The sequence below is a fragment of the Lygodium microphyllum genome, chromosome 27, assembly GCF_053477565.2.
Source record: "Lygodium microphyllum isolate KBCC chromosome 27, Lygodium_microphyllum_v1.1.10, whole genome shotgun sequence".
NCBI lineage: Eukaryota > Viridiplantae > Streptophyta > Polypodiopsida > Schizaeales > Lygodiaceae > Lygodium > Lygodium microphyllum.
In genome coordinates, this window is record NC_141161.1 from 45637042 (window position 1) to 45662303 (window position 25262).

Below are 25262 nucleotides of genomic sequence, written 5' to 3' on the forward strand. Positions count from 1 at the left end.
GGCATTGAGGTGATCAGATGTGATGATGGTATATGGCTGTCCCAAAGACAGTATGGCTTGGATATGTTGTCCAAGTATGGTATGACAGCATGCAAACCACTTTCAGTTCCATTGGAGCAGAATGCAAAGTTGAGTGCTGATGTTGGGGATGAGATAGAAGACCTTACTATGTTCAGGAGGATAGTGGGGAGTTTGATCTACATGACCATTACAAGGCCAGACTTGAGCTACACTGTTGGTCTTGTGAGTCAGTTTATGCAAGTACCTAAAAAGCCACATTTGGATGTAGTCAGACGCATATTGAGATATGTGAAGTCCACATTACATTATGGACTTTTTTATGAGGCAAGTACAGATGTACAGGTGTTTGGGTACACAGATGCAGATTGGGCTGGTAGTATGTTTGATAGAAGATCTACCAGCAGATACATGTTCTCTCTTGGTAGTGCAGCAGTTGCTTGGAGCAGCAAAAAGCAATCTATAGTTGCTTTGTAGAGTACAAAGGCTGAGTATAGAGGTGCTCTGTTGCAGCATGTGAGGTAGTATGGCTGCAAAAGTTATTGGCTGAACCCTGTGTTCCATGCTAGGACAAAACATATTGAGGTACACTACCACTTTGTGAGAGAGAAGGTACTAGCAGGTGAGATTGACTTGGTGTATGTCAGCACACAGGATCAAATAGCTGACATCTTCACGAAGGCATTGGGTACAGAGAAGCTTCAAAAGTTTCGAAGCTTACTTGGAGTTGCAGAGATGCAGTTGAGCTTGAGGGGGAGTGTTGAGACGACAAGCTCAACACATGCGGACATTGATGATGGACCGCCTGGTTAGATGGGTCCATACGTCTACACTTAGAACGTCGATGGTCATTATGACTCTCACATGGCCACTGACTCATTACTTATTATATTCAGGTTGTTACACCTATTTACAGCTGGCATAGTTATAGCGCCAGTCGACTAGTGTAGTCGGTTATGCATTGTTTGACTTAGTAGGCCACTTTGCTTTTATGTTGTATCTTATCTATACTTTGTGTACATTGTAAAAGTGTGTGGAAGAAGAAGAAGAAACCAGCAAGAAAACGTTTTGGCCTCCATCTCTCTTCTTGTCTCTTGAGTGAGCTTCTCCTTGTGCATCCTGTGTGTGTTCGGCGCAGCATCTTGAGTAAGTCCCCCCACCACGCGATTCTTGACACAACGCCCTAAATCCTTTTTGGGCGATCATCCCCTTTTCCCTTTTTTACATGGCCGACCGTAGCCTAGGCCCTTTTTCCCATTTCCCACCATTCTAATTTATCCTATTCCCAACTAATGCGTACACTTTGCATAAGAGCGAGCCTGGTGCTCTTTTACAAGGGTTCGAGGGCGCTTCCACATTTAATGGTGCGCCTTTTACTCTTTTGTTGTCTCGGGACGACACTGAGACTTTCTGAGGGTCGTGCCCAAACATTTAAATTTTTCAGAGTCTGGTTACCGGTCAAGGCGCCTTTTTCTGCTTTTATTTTGCGCCTTTTTTGCTATTTCCTTTATTCCATTTTCCACTCCTCTGTGCTGCGGGAAACACGGTAACAAATACTCTCTATCTCTTGCTTGTATCTAGGTCAGTTGCCATATTTTGGTAGTGGATATTGTGGAGAAGCAGAGTTGCAGCATTGGAATGTGTGCACAAGAGGGAGAAGAGAGCTCAAAGTACAAGAACAATATCTTGTTTACTACGTTACTTACAAGTACAACTTGGGTACACTCTCCCACACATGAGAGTGACCCATAGGCTGTTTATATAACCTCTGCCAAGGTAGGATTAGGGTTTTCCCTGCCCCTAAGGCTATTCACACCCATCTGCCCTCATACACCCTTGCTTACAGTGGGTTCCTATGCCTATCTTTTAACCCCCCCCCTCAATTCCAGGGTGGCATTGGATTACAAAGCATGTAATATGTCTCCCCCCTTAAACAACCGGGATGCCTTTATAAATCAGCTTACAAGAGTGTTTTTAGGTAGATGGTTTAAAGACTCAAAAAATTTGATCTTCAAATGGATTGGAGGCATAATTGCCCACCAGTTCTTTGGGTACATCAGGAGTGTTGGGGCATTTACTAGTGTTATGTAGGGATCGATTAGAGCACGACAATTGAGGCAGGCTATCCTATGCGTAGTGAGAGACAAAAAGAGACCAAGAACAAGCAAAGTAGAGAGTGAGCATGTTTTTGGTACAATGACGAGTGTACCACTTTAGGTTTTTTGATATATATATATATATATATGCAAGTACAATGTGCTAAGGGTGTGTTCACACCCGTACACATATAAAAGGCATGATGCTCTTTATTCCCAACAACCTTCCACCTAAAGGCAATGTGTCTTAAGAGGAGAAAAGAATCACCTAAGTCTAGGTATGTGCAAAGCTGAAATAAATATATCTATCCAACTCCCATCAATTGTCGGCAATGAGCAAACCGCTCTGCTAGAAGACCCTTTGTGAGAAGGTCTGTAGGATTATCATCTATATACACTTTGACAAGCTCAATGCTCTTGCTGTCAAGTACATCTCTAATGAAGTGGTACTTCACTTGTATGTGCTTTGTCTTTGCATAAAAGATAGGATTCTGTGCTAGCATGATAGCACTCTGACTATCACAATGGAGAACATGTAACTCTGCGATGCCAAGCTCTCCCACTAGACGTGAAAGCCATAAAGCCTCCTTGCATGCCTCAGTGGCAGCCACATACTCTGCCTCTATAGTAGACAATGCAACACACTTTTGTAGTCTAGAGATCCAAGAGACTGCTCCTCCTATGAAAGTAAACACATACCTAGAAGTGGACTTCCTACATTCCGCATGACCAGCATAGTCTGCATCTGTAAAGCCAACAACAGATGCCTTCTGCTTTCCAAAGCAGCTGCACAACTTCTTTGTGCCTTTAAGGTATCTCATTATACCTTTCACTGCATCCCAGCATTTCTTGCCAGGGGTTGCCATGTATCTGCTAACCACTCCCACTGCAAAGGCAATGTCGAGACATGTAGTAACCATAGCACACACCAAACTACCAACATTTGAAGTATATGGTATCTTGGCCATTTCAGCCTTCTCATCATCAGATGTAGGGCTGTCCTTTGCACTAAGTTTCACATATGGAGGCAATGGAACCCCAATGGTTTCCCCCCTTCCATATTGAAACACTGTAAAACTTTGGAGTTATATTCTTGCTGAGATAGATAGAGTAAGCCTTTCTATCTTTCTCTGAGTGTTCGCATGCCAAGAATGTGATTTGCATCACCAAGATCCTTCATGTCAAAGCTGCCATGAAGACTTTGCTTCAGTGAGTCCAAGGCATGAGTATCCCTGTGTAATGTGTCCACTAGAGTCATCTAGGACACGTCTTAGCAGTCCATCGGGAAGAATGTTTAGAAAACTCCGCCCGGCACTCCCATGGAATGTTACGGGTTTTGCAATCTAGGTCTTTCCGCGTCTGCCACGTAGTGGAAGTATCCTGGCCGTTTCCCACCTAGGATCGACCGGAATTAGTGTTTTCCTGTTTGGTCATTAGCTAACAGCAACTAGCGTCAGACCCGAGCGAACTACTTTACGCAGAAGCGCCAGGTCCGAAGCGGATTCACGCTGCACTTGGTTCAAGGAGAATGGGAAACGAGAGGGATGCATGGCTCAACCTCTCTGCCATAAGGCATAGTCCCATTCCGTTCCCCTAAAACAGCGTAAATTGGGTAAGAGGTACCTCTGGGTCATCGTTCTCGTTATTCGCTTTGATGATGATGATCATCCTGTTGTTTTTCAAGATTTTTGAGAAAAGTTCCCGGCTAACCGGGACCACCCATCCATAGGACGGACCCATGGTCCATCCTCCGTACTTTCCTCGGTTGTTTTAGTTATGTAATTACCTAACACATTAATTTGACATATAACAAACAGCTCCCTTGATTAATCCCGTTAAGCACTGGTTCCTTCACGTAATCTTATCACGTGACATAGAAAAACAATATCAAACAACTTCTTTATTATCATATCATCATTTATCTTTGAAATACAAGGAGTTCCGCCCATAGGCTTGTCTATAATCCGCCCGAAGGCTTATCCAGTAATCCGCTAGGGATCACTATTCCAAGCTTCTGCCCGTAGACTAGTATGCGGGCCTCGAGATCCAATCCCGAGTCACGTTAGACTCTTGTGCAGGACCCGGAAGGCGAGGGATTTACGGCCAGAGCCCCCCCTGGCACCCAAGCGTCCTCCTGCTCCAAGTAGATCACAACGGAAAGACCTCTCGTGGCGGGTTCGGTCCACGTTCCCGGCACGGTCAACAACCCCCTTGGTTAGGGTCAGGCAGGCAGTCGGGGGTAACTGAAGCTGCCCCTCCCTTCAGGCCTTCAACCTGAAGCATTTATATATCTTTTCGTCCTTTAGTTCCTTGAGCAAACAATGCAAACAGTACTTTCTAAACTGTTACAAGCACAATCAATTCCAGTGATTGTTTATTTGGCAAACTGTTAAGGAGTGAATCCTTCTCTCCGAATGCATCCAGCATTCGATCCGGAATCAATTGCAACTTGGCAAGATTCCTATTGTCCTTGGGTTAGGATCATACCCTGTTAACCCAACCTAACCAATGCCTTAGGTTTTATTAATAGTAAATCCCGGCGGCCATGTCGCTTTAATTTATTGATTAATCATTTGCGACCAAGCAGATACTTAACTTTCCTTAACTTGGCAATTTTCCCCAATGAGGGTGATGTAACAGGATGACTACTCATCCCCTTGCAAGTTCAACTTGCGCAAGAACCTGCCAACCTCATTCCAGGGAATGGCAAAACTTTCTTGTGATCAAACCACAAGGCTATGCGACGCTGCAACTTGTTGCACAAGTGTCGCCTCCATTCCAAGAGATCATTTCACTTTTGAATGGTGTTTTCTGGTCAAGAATTATGATTAGACTCGAAGTAGGGTTTAGGGCGTCTTCTCACTCACCCCAATCCTAATTGCACTAGACCGACAACGTTCAGTCCTAGGGATTCCAACTCAAACCAAGTTCTAGCACTAGTTCGAATGATCCTTAGGGTAGAAACCCTAGATCATTATTTGCTTGCGCGTCCCATTGGGTCAATTTTCCGGAAAGGTGGGTAGGACCTTTGGGTTTGAGGACTTCGACTTGGTGTCCAAGTAAGTTACTTGGCTACATCTCTAACGTGCCAAGCCCTAGCTAGTACTTGAGGTTTTTATTGAATCGGCTAGCTATGCCTATACGAAAACCTAGCAGTCCTGATACTACAAATGACTTGGGTAAATTGACCTACTTGTCTTTGACAAGGACAATTCTTTCCTAGAGATGATATACTTTATCTAAAGTAGGAAAATAGTTGCAAAATGCTACAATACATGTAAACCTGTAATTCATTACTTTCACATGCCATAAGATCCGCAATAGCCCTATCCCTTCCTTTTAATTAAGTCAAAAGGCAAGATAATTTGAAGAGTAATCTACATAGGGCTTACTAGGATTTAGGTCAAAGGGACAACACCTACAACCCTGTGTCTAAGTATTTGCATTTCATGCTTTTATAAGCCATGCAATCATTCCTAAATGTTACATGATGAAATGAAGTTTGCGAAAGTAAAAGTGCGACCCTTAGATACAACAACATCGTGAGTGAAGTTCATGCAATACTAAGGCAAGTGTCGATTTAATCTAATTGCAAGCATCTTTTTAACTTATAACATCGGGGTTCTTTATCATGCCATGAAACAGAAGTTAACAAATCCCTCACGCGAATCATAACGAAGGGAGTTTTGACTAAATGCAAAATACTCCTTTCCTACATGACCAATGCATTTTAACAATTACCCTAGGCCATATGTGGCTTCCACTTTGAAGGTGCATGACGAGACAGTTTGCAACTAAGTTCACAAGGAGAATAAGTGCTTTTCATTCATAACTTTGTAGATGCATGATATGCACGGATCCTTTATCTATAATTTATCGAATGTACTATTATCACTACCCATGAATTAATGATAACGTAGAATGAATTTCCCTATGGAATTAAGCGTATTTAAAACATCTCTTCATGTGGAGATATATTCACGGAACCTGGATTTGTGGATCCGCGGTGATATCCACGTGTAAGTCCGGGGAAGAACCTCCCGCAGGTGCGCCTTGCGTCTTCTTGGGAGCCATCGTAGGCTTGATCACAAACTTCGCGGATTGTCCTCGCTTCTACGCTTTTCCCGAACAGCCTTAAGATCTACCTTCTCCCTTGTACGTAGGAAATTCCTTCACCGAAAACGCGGTTTTGAAGCAACTTGGGAAGGCTTGTGGGAATGGGGCTTATGGAAGCCACCCTTAGAAGCTTCCCAAGAAGCCTTAAAAAAAAACTTCTGTTCTATCCAGAAGACGTGAAGGCCAATGATTGGAGTGAAATCGACGAAGTAAAAAGGGGGGATTGCTGGCGATATGGCGGCGGAATGTTGGCGGCGACCTGGCGGACTGTGGTGGCGATCTCCTTGGCTGCAACGGTGGTCACGCTCCCTTCTCTCCCTTCGATCGTCCTTTCCCTCACGGCCCCCAGGAGGCTCTGGCTCTCTGGGGAGGGGGTTTTTATAGGCCTAGGGGGGGGAGAGGTGAGCTCCACCACGTGGCCACTGCATGGCTTCCCCCCCTCCTCATGCAGCCCACGACTCCACCAAGCCATCCTCCCACACTCCCTCTCCTCCAGTCGTGAATCGGCTGGGGGAAAGGGATAAATAAAAAAATTTTGCTTTAATAATATCTATTTTGCCCCTCCCAAGAGGGTGTTTACGCGTGAATTTCGGATTTGAACCCTCGGCTTGCTTTACCAATGCGGACGGTCTCGATTTCTCACGTGCAGGTTACACATTATACTGCCGGTAAATCCAATAGGTGAGATAACCTTTGCACAAGGTTTACGCAGTGTGCGGGAAGTCAATATTCACGGGTGGGAATATTACATTCTCTTCCCCTTAGAAGAATCGAGATGTCCTCATCTCGAGATAAACTGGGGATATTGAAGATTGAGAGAGCTCTCATCCATCCAGGTAGCATCCTCTTCGGGATAATCTTTCCACTGGACGAGGCATTCTTTCAAGGTTCTAGATCTTAACTGTCTCTCCCTGACATCTAAAATCTTTTCCGGTCTTAGTTCAAGGACTCCTTGACTAGGCATTACAATTTGTTGGTCATCGAGTACATGATTAGGGTTGGGCACATATTTTTTTAAGAGACTAACATGGAATACATTGTGAACTTTTAGGTTATCCGGAAGTTGCAATTTATAAGCATTGGGTCCCAGGCATTTGAGGATTTTATACGGCCCACAATACCTTGGACTTAGCTTCTTGCATTCTCCTAGAGATAGAGAACTCCTTTTAGGGCGTACACGAATGAAGACCATGTCTCCTTCTCCGAAGACCCTCTCTTGGCGTTTCAAATCCGCATATGCCTTTTGTCTATCTTTGGCTGCTTGTACGTCTTGTCTTATTGACCTTATTTGGTCATCCATGTCCTCCAACATTTGTCTTGAAGCTTCAACTCTTAGGGTTGGATCAGAAAAGTTTAGGGGACTTCGACAATCATGACCATACAATGCCTGGAAAGGGGTCATTTGGATGCTCTGCTGGTAAGAAGCATTGTAGGCAAATTCTACTAACGGCAAGCATTGAATCCACCTCTTCGGCTCTCGACAGCAGTAAGCCCTAAGCATATCCTCAATAATTTGATTCACTCGCTCTGTTTGTCCATCCGTTTGGGGATGGTAGGCGGTGCTAAAACAGAGTTGAGTTCCAATAGCTTCAAAGATAGCTCTCCAGAAGTGTGAAGTGAAGAGAGAATCTCGATCGCTAATGATCCTTCTAGGTAACCCATGTAGCTTGAATATCTCCTTGATAAACACTCTTGCAATGTCGGAGGCTTTATAGTTTGTCTTTACTGGAATCAGGTGTGCAACCTTAGTAAGCATGTCAACTACAACCATAATGGAGTTGTATCCTCCTTGGACTTGGGGTAAGCCTACCACAAAATCCATACTGATGAATTCCCATTTCATTTGGGGAATGTCAAGTGGTTGCAATTTCCCTGGCATCATGACATGTTCAGCCTTGATACGTTGGCAAGACAAACATTCAGTGACATATTTGAGAACGTCACCTTTGAGCCTCTCCCAATGGTAGCTCTTCCTAACTGCGTTAAGAGTTTTTGCATAGCCAGGATGTCCTATGAAAGGGGAATCGTGAGCTTCCCATAATATCTTCTGCTTAAGTGACTGGCTTGTTGGTATACATAGCCTTGTTCTGTAGTAGACAAGTCCATTATCAATGGAAAATTCCCGATACTTAGCTTGTGACTTCAGATTCTGCTCCTTGGTAGATATTTCTTTTATCATGGTTTGGTAGGCCAAATCATGGCATGCTTCCTCTCTAGCTAGTTCGAGTATAGGGTTGCTTGGCATAGATACCTTTGTAGCCAGAGATCTGGCCGTTGATGGATTCTGCAAGATTAGGGAATTTAGGAATGCCTTGCGACTGAGTGCATCGGCAACTACATTCTCTTTCCCTGGTCGATACTTGATTTCAAAATCATACTCCTCCAATATTTCAATCCATCGACGTTGCCTCATGTTGAGCTCGTTCTGGGTAAAAATCCATTTGAGACTCTTATGATCGGTTACTAGAGTAAACTTGTTACCCAACAGGTAGTGTCTCCAAAGCTTTAGAGCATGGATGACAGCTAATAACTCCAGATCATGCGTGGCATAATTCTTTTCATGACTCTTCAATTTCCTTGAAGAATATGCTACTGGATGACCTTCCTGCATAAGTACACACCCCAAGGCAAGAATGCTGGCATCAGTTACTACCTCGAACTCCTTATTGAGGTCAGGAAGTTTTAGAATAGGTGCTGATACCAAACATTGCTTCAATTGGTCGAAGCTATTTTGTTCGGGAGTTGACCATGTAATAGAAGTCTGCTTCTTTAGTAAGTCGGTAAGAGGTGCTGCAATCAAAGCATAGTTTTTGATAAAGACCCTACACCATCCTGTCAAGCCAAGAAAACTGCGTATTTCTTTGACGGATACTGGTATCGGCCATTCAAGCACATCATTGACTTTGGTTGGGTCTACTGATATCCCTTCTGATGATACTATGAATCCTAGATATTCAATCTGACGTTTGAAGAATGCACACTTCTTCATTTTTGCATACAGCTTATGAGACCTCATTGTTTCAAGGACAATCCGAAGTTGAGGTTCATGATCTTCTTCCTGTTTAGAATAAACTAAAGTATCATCGAAGAAGACAAGCACGAAATCATCAAGATATGGTCTAAAAATATCCTGCATTAATCTATTGAAGGTGGCAGGTGCATTTGTAAGCCCGAATGACATAACCAAGAACTCAAAGTGCCCATATCTTGTATTGAAGGCCGTTTTTGGAATATCTTCATCCTTGATCCTGATTTGATAGTAACCTGACCTGAGATCAATTTTGGAGAAGATCTTTGCACCTTGAAGGCGATCAAGAAGCTCATCTATTCTAGGAATAGGATACTTGTTCTTGACTGTTGATTGATTCAACCCACGGTAATCAATACATAGTCGAAGTGTCCCATCTTTCTTTTTCTGGAATAGTACTGGAGCTCCCCATGGTGAGTTGCTAGGCCGGATGTAACCCTGATCTAACAGTTGCTTGAGTTGTTCCTTCAACTCAATAGCTTCTGGTATGGACATTCTATAAGGTCTCTTTGCAATTGGCGCAGCTCTAGGCATTAGCCTTATTTCATGATCAACTTCTCTTGGAGGTGGAAGTTCAGTTAATTCCTCCGGGAATACGTCAACGTACTCCTTTAGCCAAGAGGGTCCCTCATGAAACTCTTGCCTTTGATCTAATTTGTTAAGTTTGATCAGGTAAACAGGTAATCCTTTTCTAACCCCTTTTATGATCCGAGATACTTTGGCTAACTGGATTCTTGGCACTCCTGCCTCACCTTGAGTCGTAACAAACTCTCTTTCAGAGTTTCGAAAGGAAACTTGACCCTTCCCACAGTGGATGTGAGCGTCATTAGGCTTAAGCCAATCCATCCCGAGTAGACACTCATGGATACCTAAATTCATGACTCTGAATTTAACTGAGGTTTTCTTTCCTCCCAGATAGAACTCCTCCTTAGCAGTTTGCCTGGTACAAGTTACCTCACGACCGTTTGCCAATTCCACAAGTAGGGTAGGAGCTTCTACTGTGGCTATCCCTAATCTTTTAGCACACGCTGGTGAGATAAAGGAATGTGTACTGCCACAATCAATCAAGGTTTTGAAACCTTTACCTTGATAGTCCGACGGTGTTTGAATCACCGAGAACTGGCGATTCGGCCCCTTCTTGTGTAAAGCGGCATGGACTGTCGCTCTTTCGAATTCCGCTTCCATAGTCGGATCTTCCTCTTCTTCTGCCTCACATCTTTGCTTATTGGTAATGCAGGCAGTTCTCCCTCTTCCACGGGTGGCGGCTCCTTGACCGCGGCCCGTACCTTGACGGTGACCCTCGCTGAGCTTGGGACATTGCCTTTTGAAGTGACCGAGTTCGTTGCAGTGGAAACATCGGAGGTTTCGGCCATTACCGTGAGTAGGAACAAAGTTATTGACGTTATTTGTCCTTGCTTTCTTCCTTTGTCCCTGATTGTGGCCTTGAACTCTCTTAACTTGGGGTCTGAATGCTCCTCTGTTCGGGTCACTATAAGACCAATTCTTAATACCCCTTGGTTTAGCTTGCACTTCCTGAATTATAGGTGCCGCTCGAATGAGTGCATCCTGAAGATCTGATGGTCGCATAGATTCGAGACGAGTATTTACAGGTGGATTTAAGCCCGCGCAAAATTTGGACACCTGCTGCGTCGTGTCCATTTGTGGCGCATACTTTAAAAGTGAGACAAATTTAGAGTAGTATGCGTCAAGGGTGAGTCCTAATTGTTTTAGCTCATAGAACTCATTCATTTTCTGTGTACGATATGCAGGTGGCAAATATCTCCCCTGCACGGCTTGCTTTAGCTTCTCCCAGGTAACGGACCCCTCTGAAGTCCCTTGATCCCTGCACCATTGTTTCCACCATAATCTAGCTTCACCGGTGAGTTTTAATTTGGCGAGCATGGCCTGATTGGTGGGAGCAGTACCAGCTGCTTCGAAGTAATCCTCCATAGATTCAATCCAAATTTCAGCATCAGACTGGACGAATCTGCCTTTCCCGTCAAACTCGGGTGGCTTTATCTGCTTGAGGAGAAACTTCTTCTCCTGGATCACAGCAGTATTTGATGTAGGGGGCGAATTTGGAATCTGTACCTGGGGTTGTGCCTGAGTAAAAGTTTTCTTAACATTATTGTATGATAATTGACATTAGCTTATCTTCAGTTCAGCTATCTCGTAAATCATGAAGCTACTTAACTTTTCGTAACAACCCTGATGCACAATCGGATATTGATAAAGGAAGTCCTTATTTATATTTACATGGGCGTAGCCTTATACAACATCTCGTGTGATGATAATCCAATCATTACATTTAGTTTGGGGAGAACAACATTGTATTGGATTTGTTTACAGGAACTGTGTAATAGTAGGGTTTTGGGTCATGGATCTTTAGGAATCGATAATTCATCGGAAGCTCAGGATATCCTTTCCGCTGGAATCCATACTTCCCATGGCGGCCCAACACCTTAATCCTGTCAGCTGGGATTACACGGGTTACTTCCTCATATACATATGAGTTCAATTCAACCCTCCGACCTTGAATATGCAAAGTCGAATTTACGTGAGCTTCCACAAAAATGAACAGCTTCACGACTTTCAAATCTTCCAACCACTTGATCCTCTTTAGGTTGGTTTGTAGATAAGCGAACCGATGGGCAGCTATGTAGTAGATTCCTGAAGACCCAGTCCATCTTCGTTCTATATATAAAGGTGATGGATTATAAATCTGCTCCAGGATGTTCATCATTTCAACTCTCTGCCTATAATGCGGAGAATGCATTGCAGTCATAAACATGATCCGGAACACCAAAAATTTGTTCCACGCTTCATAGTTCTGCAAGACAGTATTGAAGATGAGGAAATGTTTGGACAGCAACAATTTCTTTACTTCATTTTATTGAGATCTCACGAAAACAATTCCGTTGTTGGTCGGCTCTGATACCAACTGTAACGTGTCCACTAGAGTCATCTAGGACACGTCTTAGCAGTCCATCGGGAAGAATGTTTAGAAAACTCCGCCGGCACTCCCATGGAATGTTACGGGTTTTGCAATCTAGGTCTTTCCGCGTCTGCCACGTAGCGGAAGTATCCTGGCCGTTTCCCACCTAGGATCGACCGGAATTAGTGTTTTCCTGTTTGGTCATTAGCTAACAGCAACTAGCGTCAGACCCGAGCGAACTACTTTACGCAGAAGCGCCAGGTCCGAAGCGGATTCACGCTGCACTTGGTTCAAGGAGAATGGGAAACGAGAGGGATGCATGGCTCAACCTCTCTGCCATAAGGCATAGTCCCATTCCGTTCCCCTAAAACAGCGTAAATTGGGTAAGAGGTACCTCTGGGTCATCGTTCTCGTTATTCGCTTTGATGATGATGATCATCCTGTTGTTTTTCAAGATTTTTGAGAAAAGTTCCCGGCTAACCGGGACCACCCATCCATAGGACGGACCCATGGTCCATCCTCCGCACTTTCCTCGGTTGTTTTAGTTATGTAATTACCTAACACATTAATTTGACATATAACAAACAGCTCCCTTGATTAATCCCGTTAAGCACTGGTTCCTTCACGTAATCTTATCACGTGACATAGAAAAACAATATCAAACAACTTCTTTATTATCATATCATCATTTATCTTTGAAATACAAGGAGTTCCGCCCATAGGCTTGTCTATAATCCGCCCGAAGGCTTATCCAGTAATCCGCTAGGGATCACTATTCCAAGCTTCTGCCCGTAGACTAGTATGCGGGCCTCGAGATCCAATCCCGAGTCACGTTAGACTCTTGTGCAGGACCCGGAAGGCGAGGGATTTACGGCCAGAGCCCCCCCTGGCACCCAAGCGTCCTCCTGATCCAAGTAGATCACAACGGAAAGACCTCTCGTGGCGGGTTCGGTCCACGTTCCCGGCACGGTCAACAACCCCCTTGGTTAGGGTCAGGCAGGCAGTCGGGGGTAACTGAAGCTGCCCCTCCCTTCAGGCCTTCAACCTGAAGCATTTATATATCTTTTCGTCCTTTAGTTCCTTGAGCAAACAATGCAAACAGTGCTTTCTAAACTGTTACAAGCACAATCAATTCCAGTGATTGTTTATTTGGCAAACTGTTAAGGAGTGAATCCTTCTCTCCGAATGCATCCAGCATTCGATCCGGAATCAATTGCAACTTGGCAAGATTCCTATTGTCCTTGGGTTAGGATCATACCCTGTTAACCCAACCTAACCAATGCCTTAGGTTTTATTAATAGTAAATCCCGGCGGCCATGTCGCTTTAATTTATTGATTAATCATTTGCGACCAAGCAGATACTTAACTTTCCTTAACTTGGCAATTTTCCCCAATGAGGGTGATGTAACAGGATGACTACTCATCCCCTTGCAAGTTCAACTTGCGCAAGAACCTGCCAACCTCATTCCAGGGAATGGCAAAACTTTCTTGTGATCAAACCGCAAGGCTATGCGACGCTGCAACTTGTTGCACAAGTGTCGCCTCCATTCCAAGAGATCATTTCACTTTTGAATGGTGTTTTCTGGTCAAGAATTATGATTAGACTCGAAGTAGGGTTTAGGGCGTCTTCTCACTCACCCCAATCCTAATTGCACTAGACCGACAACGTTCGGTCCTAGGGATTCTAACTCAAACCAAGTTCTAGCACTAATTCGAATGATCCTTAGGGTAGAAACCCTAGATCATTATTTGCTTGCGCGTCCCATTGGGTCAATTTTCCGGAAAGGTGGGTAGGACCTTTGGGTTTGAGGACTTCGACTTGGTGTCCAAGTAAGTTACTTGGCTACATCTCTAACGTGCCAAGCCCTAGCTAGTACTTGAGGTTTTTATTGAATCGGCTAGCTATGCCTATACGAAACCCTAGCAGTCCTGATACTACAAATGACTTGGGTAAATTGACCTACTTGTCTTTGACAAGGACAATTCTTTCCTAGAGATGATATACTTTATCTAAAGTAGGAAAATAGTTGCAAAATGCTACAATACATGTAAACCTGTAATTCATTACTTTCACATGCCATAAGATCCGCAATAGCCCTATCCCTTCCTTTTAATTAAGTCAAAAGGCAAGATAATTTGAAGAGTAATCTACATAGGGCTTACTAGGATTTAGGTCAAGGGACAACACCTACAACCCTGTGTCTAAGTATTTGCATTTCATGCTTTTATAAGCCATGCAATCATTCCTAAATGTTACATGATGAAATGAAGTTTGCGAAAGTAAAAGTGCGACCCTTAGATACAACAACATCGTGAGTGAAGTTCATGCAATACTAAGGCAAGTGTCGATTTAATCTAATTGCAAGCATCTTTTTAACTTATAACATCGGGGTTCTTTATCATGCCATGAAACAGAAGTTAACAAATCCCTCATGCGAATCATAACGAAGGGAGTTTTGACTAAATGCAAAATACTCCTTTCCTACATGACCAATGCATTTTAACAATTACCCTAGGCCATATGTGGCTTCCACTTTGAAGGTGCATGACGAGACAGTTTGCAACTAAGTTCACAAGGAGAATAAGTGCTTTTCATTCATAACTTTGTAGATGCATGATATGCACGGATCCTTTATCTATAATTTATCGAATGTACTATTATCACTACCCATGAATTAATGATAACGTAGAATGAATTTCCCTATGGAATTAAGCGTATTTAAAACATCTCTTCATGTGGAGATATATTCACGGAACCTGGATTTGTGGATCCGCGGTGATATCCACGTGTAAGTCCGGGGAAGAACCTCCCGCAGGTGCGCCTTGCGTCTTCTTGGGAGCCATCGTAGGCTTGATCACAAACTTCGCGGATTGTCCTCGCTTCTACACTTTTCCCGAACAGCCTTAAGATCTACCTTCTCCCTTGTACGTAGGAAATTCCTTCACCGAAAACGCGGTTTTGAAGCAACTTGGGAAGGCTTGTGGGAATGGGGCTTATGGAAGCCACCCTTAGAAGCTTCCCAAGAAGCCTTAAAAAAAAACTTATGTTCTATCCAGAAGACGTGAAGGCCAATGATTGGAGTGAAATCGACGAAGTAAAAAGGGGGGATTGCTGGCGATATGGCGGCGGAATGTTGGCGGCGACCTGGCGGACTGTGGTGGCGATCTCCTTGGCTGCAACGGTGGTCACGCTCCCTTCTCTCCCTTCGATCGTCCTTTCCCTCACGGCCCCCAGGAGGCTCTGGCTCTCTGGGGAGGGGGTTTTTATAGGCCTAGGGGGGGGAGAGGTGAGCTCCACCACGTGGCCACTGCATGGCTTCCCCCCCTCCTCATGCAGCCCACGACTCCACCAAGCCATCCTCCCACACTCCCTCTCCTCCAGTCGTGAATCGGCTGGGGGGAAAGGGATAAATAAAAAAATTTTGCTTTAATAATATCTATTTTGCCCCTCCCAAGAGGGTGTTTACGCGTGAATTTCGGATTTGAACCCTCGGCTTGCTTTGCCAATGCGGACGGTCTCGATTTCTCACGTGCAGGTTACACATTATACTGCCGGTAAATCCAATAGGTGAGATAACCTTTGCACAAGGTTTACGCAGTGTGCGGGAAGTCAATATTCACGGGTGGGAATATTACACCCTGCCAGCAATCAGCATGTCATCAACATACAAAACCAAGATAATTAGGCTGCCACCTGCTGCCTTCTTGGTGTACAACCAGTGATCCACTTGACTTCTATGAAAGCCTTGGGACTGCACGAATGTATCAAACTTATGATACCATTATCTCGGTGCTTGTTTCAGCCCATACAAACTCCTTTTGAGTTTACATACCATTTTTTCCGTCCCTTGTTCAACAAACCCTTCAGGCTACTGCATATATATGTCTTCATGCAGATCACCATGTAAAAATGCAATCTTTACATCCATTTGTATTAGCTCCATATTCTTCAACTGCAACCAAGTCCAAAATGATTCTCAATGTAGTCATCTTGACTACAGGAGAGAAAATCTTATCAAAGTCAATTCCATGCTCCTACTTGTACCCTTTTGCAACCAATCTTGCTTTGTACTTTGGTGAGGAACTAGAAGTGACCTTCATTTTGTAAACCCATTTGCATGGAAGGGTTTTCTGCCCTTTAGGCAACTGCACCAAGTCCCAAGTGCCATTTTTTTCAAGAGATTCCATCTCTGACAGCATGGCTTTGTACAATTTCTTGCTATCGTGTCTGTCCATTGCTTCTTTAAACAGACACGACATCAAGAAATGGTTCATTAAAGTCTGTCAACATGACATAATCAGCCACATTAATTGCACCAGGAACAAACATGTCAGGTTGTCTAGTAGCCCTAGATGATCTCCTAACCCAATGATCATTGTTTACTGGCTGTTCCTGCAAATTTCCATTTTCAACATGCTGTCCTGGCATTTCAGCCTGCAAATCAGCATTAATAGCTTGTTGTCCTGGTTGTTCTTGCACATGTAATTGCTCATTTTCATGGGCAATAGCTAGCTGATCATTTTCAGCATCATTTCCTACATTTATAGGTTCATTTACAGTAGGTATTTGCTGTTGTACAGCGGACACATTTTGCTATCCAAAAGGTATTTCTTCCCGGAATACAACCCTATGGACCTCCTCAGTCTTTTTAGGTTGTTTGTGCATGCAATCTTCCCGAAAGATAACGTCATTGCTGCGTACTACTTTCCTTTTCTCGAGATCCCACAATTTATATCCCATTTCACCCTTGTCACCATATCCTAGGAAAATGCATTTATAGGACTTTGGCTCAAGTTTGCTGCGTTTTTCTTTACGAATGTGCACAAAAGTCTCGCAACCAAACACTTTCAAATGAGCATATGAAGGTGCCTTGCCCGACCATGCTTCTTGGGGAACTCCCCCCCCCTAAAGACCTGTTTGGTGATGACCGATTAATTAAGTGAACGGCTGTCATAATAGCCTCTACCCAAAAACCATGGGGTAATGCAACATGAGATAGAATCGTACGGACCTTATCCTATATGGTCCGATTCATATGCTCTACAACTCCATTTTGGGGTGGATTATGAGGGATATTGAATCCCTCTTTATCCCTTTTTTGTCACAAAATGCCTGAAATGCCTTGGACACATATTCCCCACCATTGTCAGAGCGAAGACACTTAAGTGTCTTATCTGTCTGATTTTCAGCCAATGCCAATAATTTTTTAAACTTGTCAAGCACTTCATCCTTGCTACGAATAGGGTAAACCCATACTTCTCGTGTAGCATCATCAAAAAAGGTGACAAGCATCTCTAGGCATTCCTAGATCGCCTAGTCCTTACGTGACCCACCCACCGAGCGATGCTCCAGTCCACTACGTGGAGGAGCCGAATGATGAAGAGACCTACATATACCCTTACGCCTTGCACGACGACCCATATGCATGCCGCCCATTGCCATATGCATGTTGTCCATTGCTATGTGCATGTCAACCATTGCCTGATAAACTTGGTATACTTGAAGGAGTTGAAGGTGTTGGGGGGGACTCTGTAGAGGTGGCAGGAGAACGGTATACTATTGAGGTACCCTCGGAGGAACCCACCTCCAAGGGATTTTGTCCAACATCTGTGAACTCTTCTTTATCGAGCCTACCTAATTGCATTGCTTCATCTATATCATTAGACCTTGTAGTTTGTTATTCTTGTCTTGACAACACCTCCCTCAATTCTCGAGATCTGCTCCTTGTGAGGATGCAGCGCTGCAGGATCCAGTCACTTGTTGGACTTGTGGTCGCCCCGGCCATGTCTCATCACACTGCCTTGAAAGAGAGCAGCAAAACAGAGACAAGGCTAACCAAAGGTGCGCAGTGTGCGGGATCACCCATCTCTTCGTAGACTGCCCAAAGCGAAAGCCATCCTCTAGCTCAGCCACCTTGCCATTTGTCCCATTGGGGCTGTTTGGCATCGAAAACCCCGATGGGGAGGCCACACCTATTCCATTGCGGGTCATGAACCAGGTCATGACCCAAGCCCAAACGAAGCAGGTCGGCATCTCTCTACCAGGACCTAGCAATCTTGACGCAACCTCTATAGGGAAGAAAAGCCGCAGGCGGAAAAAGAAGAGATCGGAAGCTAAGGTTGCACTAAAGACCGAGAGTGCTACGACTCTGCCTGCTGGGAAAAAGGTTTTAGACGCAGAGACCGAGAGAGCTATGACTCTGCCTGCTGGGAAAAAGGTTTCAGACACAGAGGCAGAGACTTCAGTCCCTAAGATGGCCGAAAATGGAAGCGCTAAGGTAGGGGAATACCCGCATCCGAAGCGACAATTAGAGGCCATAGAAAAGGTAAAGGAATGGGTGAAGGAGGCTCAAGAGCATCTCAAAGATGCTGAGCCTATCATAGAGGACGAGATCAATGATCTCTCCAGCGTAAGCACGCCAATATCACCGCCTCAACCTAAGTCGACAGAAGCAACTGCGCCACAAGCAGTGCCGCTAAGACCAAGCCTTGACGCGACAGAGCCTCAGGTCAGCCATACCCAGTGGCCCAGACAATCTAGGTTAGGGGAAGGACGAGTATCTAATGATCTCCTGACCACGCTAGTGACCACCCCTATAACACTTAGCCTGGGAGATTTGCTCAAGCAACATCCTACCCTATGGCAAGATCTTAAGCAGTGGGTCAAAGGATCACAAGGGCAAGTCACGGCAGACCCTCAAGACCATGATGCAGAAACGCAATTGCCAAGTTTGACGCTGCACTCCGTGCCTAAATCCTTGCATGTCAACGCCTTTTGGGAGGGCTTTGAGATACATGCAGTTTTACCGGTCCTAGCCTTAGGCGACACAACAAGAAAGGGAATCGTAGACACGGGAGCTGGGGTTAGTGTGCTTAGCCACGCAGTTCTCCAGACTTGGGGAAACCCGCCTGTCGAAACTGCTAGGTTTAATGTCACATTAGCAAACGGTATGAGAGTGAAGCCACTCGGGGTACTGAAGAATTGGCCAGTGAAGATCGCAGGTGTCCAGTTCTCTGTTGACTTTATAGTCATGAAGGGAGTGGACTACGATGTCCTATTAGGCCGACCCTGGATGCGCAATGCTAGAGTCATCGAAGATTGGGATAACGGCTTGATCTTCCTTGGCAATAGAACGGATGCCGTAAGGATAGAGATGGACACTTGGAAGACCTCATTAGTCGACCTAGACGCCATCTCTGCTATGCTCAAGGGGAACACTCAGGTCAAGAAGTCCTATGGGCCCTTGACCAAGTATATCCCATGTCCAGAGGATGAGCGGGATTGGATGCATGTTCTCGCTACAATCGACCTGCCATTCTCAGATCATGAGGCGTACGAGCAAGCCATCAAAATGATCGGCAAGTCCAACGAAGCACTCTCTACACCGATCTGCATGATGGCAGGAAGCCGCCGCGGGGAAAGCATGAGCCTGTCATCTTCCACGTACCATCCAACAAAAGGGAACTCCAGGGGATACTGGAATACCTAATGAACCAGCTAGCTGGCAACCCAGCTGCAAATTTCAAGCCACTTCAGGATCTCTTAGAGGAATCCAAGTGGCAATGAACTAGGGTGCACAAGTTAAACCTCATGTATAACTAGGCCCTAATTCCTGACCAACGACACGAAGCATACCAAACCCTAGGAGATGATGAGTATTCGGATGATAAATATTCTAGGGACGAATACGAAGACTGTCAATCCTTCAGTGATGAGACCGAGGGTGAAGTAGATACCATAGAATACGACACTGAAGCACGAGAAATTGAGCAAATATGAGCAGATGCCAAGCCGCAGAAAAGGCAGACCCTTAGAGTAGAGTGAGGAGTCATGCGCATGGAATGTGATCGCGCTTGGTTGGAATGCATAGGAGCCATAGACCTTGAGCAAGCAGGCCTAGCCCAGCCAGGGACGACATCAATACTTAGGACCGAATCTCCATCTGAACTGCGGCCACTAGGGGAGACCACCTCTTCTAGCGAAGATGGAGGGTTTGACTCTAAATCAAAAGTTAGTTCGGATAGTGATCCAGATATCCCTAGGCTGCCCACGACTAGACGTACCAAGGGGGACCTACCCGTCCACCTGAGACGCAGACGGGTAAGGCAGGAAAAGGCAAAGCAACCCAGGGATACACGATCAGAAGAACAGCGAAAGCCGCAGGACCTCCCTAAACGCTTCACAAAATTCAAAAAAGGGGATAGGGTGGTAGTTCTGTTAGGTACCAAACGTCAAGGCCAGACGAGCGAACCAATTGAGGGACTAGCCAAAGTCAAGGAGGTAGACTTAGCCCAGGAAGGGGAAACACCTCGACCAGTGTTCATTGCCGACGACTTGACGAGCAAAGAAGAAACGAGCCTTGTCGCTCTCTTGCGAGAGTATATAGACGTGTTTGCCTGGTCCTTAGAAGAACTACAGGGGGTAGATCCGAGTGTTGTGACTCACAGCATACCCATGATGTTGGAGCAATGCCGGTCAAGCAGCGACCGTACCCTATGAATCCAAAACACGCTCATGCTGTCAAAGAGAAAATTGACAAGCTGATGAGAGCTGGATTCATTTATGAAATTGAGCACACAGACCGGGTATTACCCATAGTCATTGTGATGAAGAAGAACAGAAAAATCCGAGTGTGTGTCAATTATAAGAAGGTGAACGTTGCTATGAAAGAGACAACTATCCATTGCCGTACGCCGAGCACATGCTTGAGAGGGTGGCAGGCAAGGAAGCCTACAGTTTTCTAGATGGCTTCTCAGGGTACAACCAAGTGCAAGTGCATTCTGCAGGGACAAGCACAAGACCGCTGCCTTTGCCACTGAGTGGGGCGTCTTTGCATACATAGTCATGCCCTTCGGGTTGACCAATGCCCCCGCCACTTTTCAACGTCTCATGTGCACTATCTTTAAGTACATGCTTCGCAAGGAGTTAGAGGTCTTTGTCGATGACCTGTGTGTCCATTCGACCATGATCAAACACTTGGACAAATTCCGCGCAATCTTTGAACGGTGTCGCTTATATCGTCTCTCCTTGAACCCCTTGAAGTGTCAGTTTTGAGTAAAGCACGGATGCATCTTAGAACACGTGGTGTCGAAGAACGGCATTGCCACGGACTTCTCGAAGGTCAGGGTTATTGTTGACCTTCCACCCCCAATTAATTACAAGGGAGTTCAATGCTTCTTAGGCCATACCGGATACTATCGGCGGTTTGTACTGAACTACACGCTGATCGCCAGACCATTGTACAAGCTGTTGATTGTCTTCGAGTGGACCGAGGCATACCAACAAGCGTACGATGAATTGAAAAAGGCTCTAACAACAGCACGAATTCTACGAGCCCCAGATTGGACCATTACCTTCCACGTGCACATCGATGCTTCTAAGTTTGCCATGGGGGCAGTGTGGTGAGCACAACTTAGATTATCTAGTGAGCTTTGCTAGCAGACAACTCACTGAGACGGAGATGAACTACTCGACAACAGAAAGGGAGGGATTAGCCATGGTGTTCACTGTGAAGAAATTCTGGCATTATCTATTGGCCATATCCTTCATCTTTTTCGTGGACCATCAAGCCCTGCTCTATTTAGTAAACAAACCTTGTGCTACAGGGAGCATAGCTCGATGGCTCCTCCTACTTCTAGAGTTCGATTTCTCTGTGGTAGTGCAAAAGGGAAAACAACATTACATGGCTGATCACATGTCACGCATCCCCACAGGAGAAGCCGCTGGACAAGGCATCGTTGACGAGTTACCGACGCCCACCTATTCCACCTGTCCAGCGAGAGAGATTTATTTAAGGCTGATCTAACACCATATTGGGCGGACGACATAGTCCAAGTGCTCGAGCACGGACTACCTGAGCAACCAATAGAAAGAGCCCGACTTAGGCGCTTGATCCTGAAGATTCAACCCTACTAGTTGATTGCAGGCCAACTCTATAAGCTGGGGCAAGATGGATTGCTGCGTAGATGCGTGTGTGAGCATGAGATGCACGATATGCTTTCAAAGGCGTACAACGACATTGCGGGAGGACACTTTAGTGGAGACACAATAGCACGGAAGGTGCTGCCGTCGCAACTATGGTGGCCTACACTTTTCTGCAACACCAAGCGATTCGTCAAGCATTGTGATGAGTGCCAACGGACAAAAGTCCCGATTCATAAAGATCAAATGGAGCTGCCACCAATTATTGCTCGCCAACCCTTCGAAAAATGGGGAATCAACTTCATAGGGCCCATCAGTCCTGCGACGCAATACTCACAAGCCAAGTACATCGTTGTGGCCCCACGGATTACCTCACAAAATGGGTAGAGGTAAGAGCCACACGAAAAAACGACGCTAGGACGACTGCCAAGTTCTTATGGGAGCAAGTGATCTCGCACTTCGGTTTCCCCATCGAACTGGTTAGCAACCAAGGCACACACTTCATCAACGAAGTGATAGCACATCTCCTATCCACCTTTCTCATTATCCATCGCAAATCCTCACCATACTACCCTTAGGCGAATGGCCAGGTAGAATCAACTAACAAGATTCTCATCAATGTCCTGACTAAAGTAGTCTCAGCCTCATGCAGCGACGATTGGGACAACAAGCTGATGGCAGCCTTGTGGGCCTACCGCACAACTTATAAAACAGCTGTCGGCCAAACCCCAGACTGACCTATGGAACTGAGGCAATTCTACCATTAGAATTCTTCGTTCGTAGCTAAGAATAGCACTTCAAGAATGATGGGAAGGGAAGGAGGCATGGACGCAATGCCTGGAAGAGCTGGAACGCCTATCAGAAACTCGTCTTCTAGCCACCCACGCGCTGATTTGTGAGAAAGCCCGATGCAAAAGCTGGTTTGACAAGCATGTCAAGCAGTGCGAATTCGAACAGGGTGACTTAGTGCTCCTTTACTCAGTTAAGGGGCATAAGCAAAAAATGAAATTCAGAGGTCTCAGACCCTTCAAGGTTCATGCAATCAGCCGAACCGGCAATGTCGAGCTTGAGACACTAGACGGTGAGGGAATAGGCTTCTTCAATGGTAGTCGTGTCAAGAAGTACTACCCTCCCACGCATCCTTGGCATGAGCCACCATTGTTAGAACCGCCGGCGGTCAAAGTATGGGTAGCTACAATCATCGAAAGCAACGAAGAGGATGAGAAAGCCGTAGAACCCGCTTACCTCCGTGTCACGATCACTGCCAAGCAAACATGCGCTTTCAACGCCTTGATCGAAGAGGGAGAAGACTTTAATGTCTTAACCCACAATCATTGGATCCAACTTGGCAAACCACTACTTCAACCCACAACTGCCAAATTAAACCCATATGGGGCTCAATTGTACGCACTTCTCGGCAAGTGCAGAGTCGCCATTTCTATCGAGTCTGAGACTCTTCCAATGCTTTTTTTACGTATTGCCAAGTGCTACAGATGCAGGCATGGAGTCATTGTTTGCTGGGGCGAACTTTCAAAAGGCAGAATCACTGCAATGTTGATTATGAGTCGCAGTGCATCCACCTAGCAATAGGCAATGTGCGCATCGTCACAGCTTTCGGCAAGGGCTGCACGACACCATCACCGTCCGCAAAGCCACCGGTAGAAACATCCGTCGACAAGACTGAGGAGGGGGGTAGTGCAAGGTCACCACTCCTCGACTTCCATAAACCACAACCCGCAGCAACCAAAGCTAAGGCCCAACAGCCTCGCTTCCAGCGGGTGCCTAAACAGCCGCAACAACTGCCTAGGAGTCGACGCTCCTATCCTCATAAGACCCAGAACTCTAAACCTAGGAAACCAAGATGCAATCACAGGAAGCGCCACGTGATCAAGCAAAGATGGATCCCTAAAGCCCTCTTGCATGTGCAAGGCTACTACGAGGGAAATACCTGGCTATGGATCCCTAAGTTCCCCACGGCCAAAGGCACTATTCATATGCCACCCTCAAGCTTGATCAGCCCACGTCCCATAACACCTCAAAACCATAAGCCGCAGTGCTCTCCAGAGCCCCAGCAATCCGACACGTCTACACTTCGGCCTAAGAGAGTCGCACAAACCTATCGGCCCAAGCAACAGCCACCTTCATAGGAGGCATCATATGACCAAGTCAATCTGACTCCCCAAAGCAAAGCTGACTGCAGCAGTCCATCTGTTGTGGCTGGCCCTAATCCACCCATATTCCAAACAGCCCAATGGCAGGCTCAAGAAAACTCCCAACTGCAACTATGTATTGTCAAGGCCTCTAGTTCTAACAAACCTTGGCCACCCGTCGGCCTTACGCCCTCCAAGCTTGCCTTCAAACCTGTCTAGCACAGCACTTAAAACAAAAACCCAATTAAACGCACCTGCACTAGACAGGCAAATGGCCCTCTTGGCCTAATGAGATCAGACATGACTTTGCTACAAAACTGAATCGGCCCTCTTGGCCTAATGAAACAAAACATGACTATGCATAACATCCTCCTGGAAACAACCATGATAGACATCAAAACATACCATTCCCAGGGGAACAGGGCTTGTAGCCCTAAACTAAGTGCATTAAATTATGACCTATCCCTCCTGCATATATCGCAAGAGGTGTTCGCATCACATGTCGTCGAATCAGTCTGTGGGTCCAAGATAATAAAGGCAGATGAGTCTCGCTTACCCTCTGCATCACCCAAATCAACCATCGTCTGCCAAAGAGGGCATGTTCAGAAAGCATACCCCACAAACGACCGGGTCCTGTCTCACCATCAATAGATATATCGGGACAAGGGCCACAATTAAAGAAGAGGTTCTCTTCATACGCAAAATTAGCCAAAGAATCGGCAAACTGATTCCAATTCCGTGGAATCAGCTGAAAAGACACTCTATCGAATTCGTCTAGCAGGGCTATGGCAGTATGATGGTACATACAAAGGATGGGGTTTCGTACCATGTACGTCCCATTGAGTTGATTTAAAACCAACTGAGAATCCCCTTTCACCAACAACTGGCGGATACCACCCTTCTTTGCAATATTCAAACCCATAATCAGGGCTTTGTATTCTGCCATATTATTGGTAAAATTCGCCCCGAGATAAGCAGCTAACTTCATGACAATGCG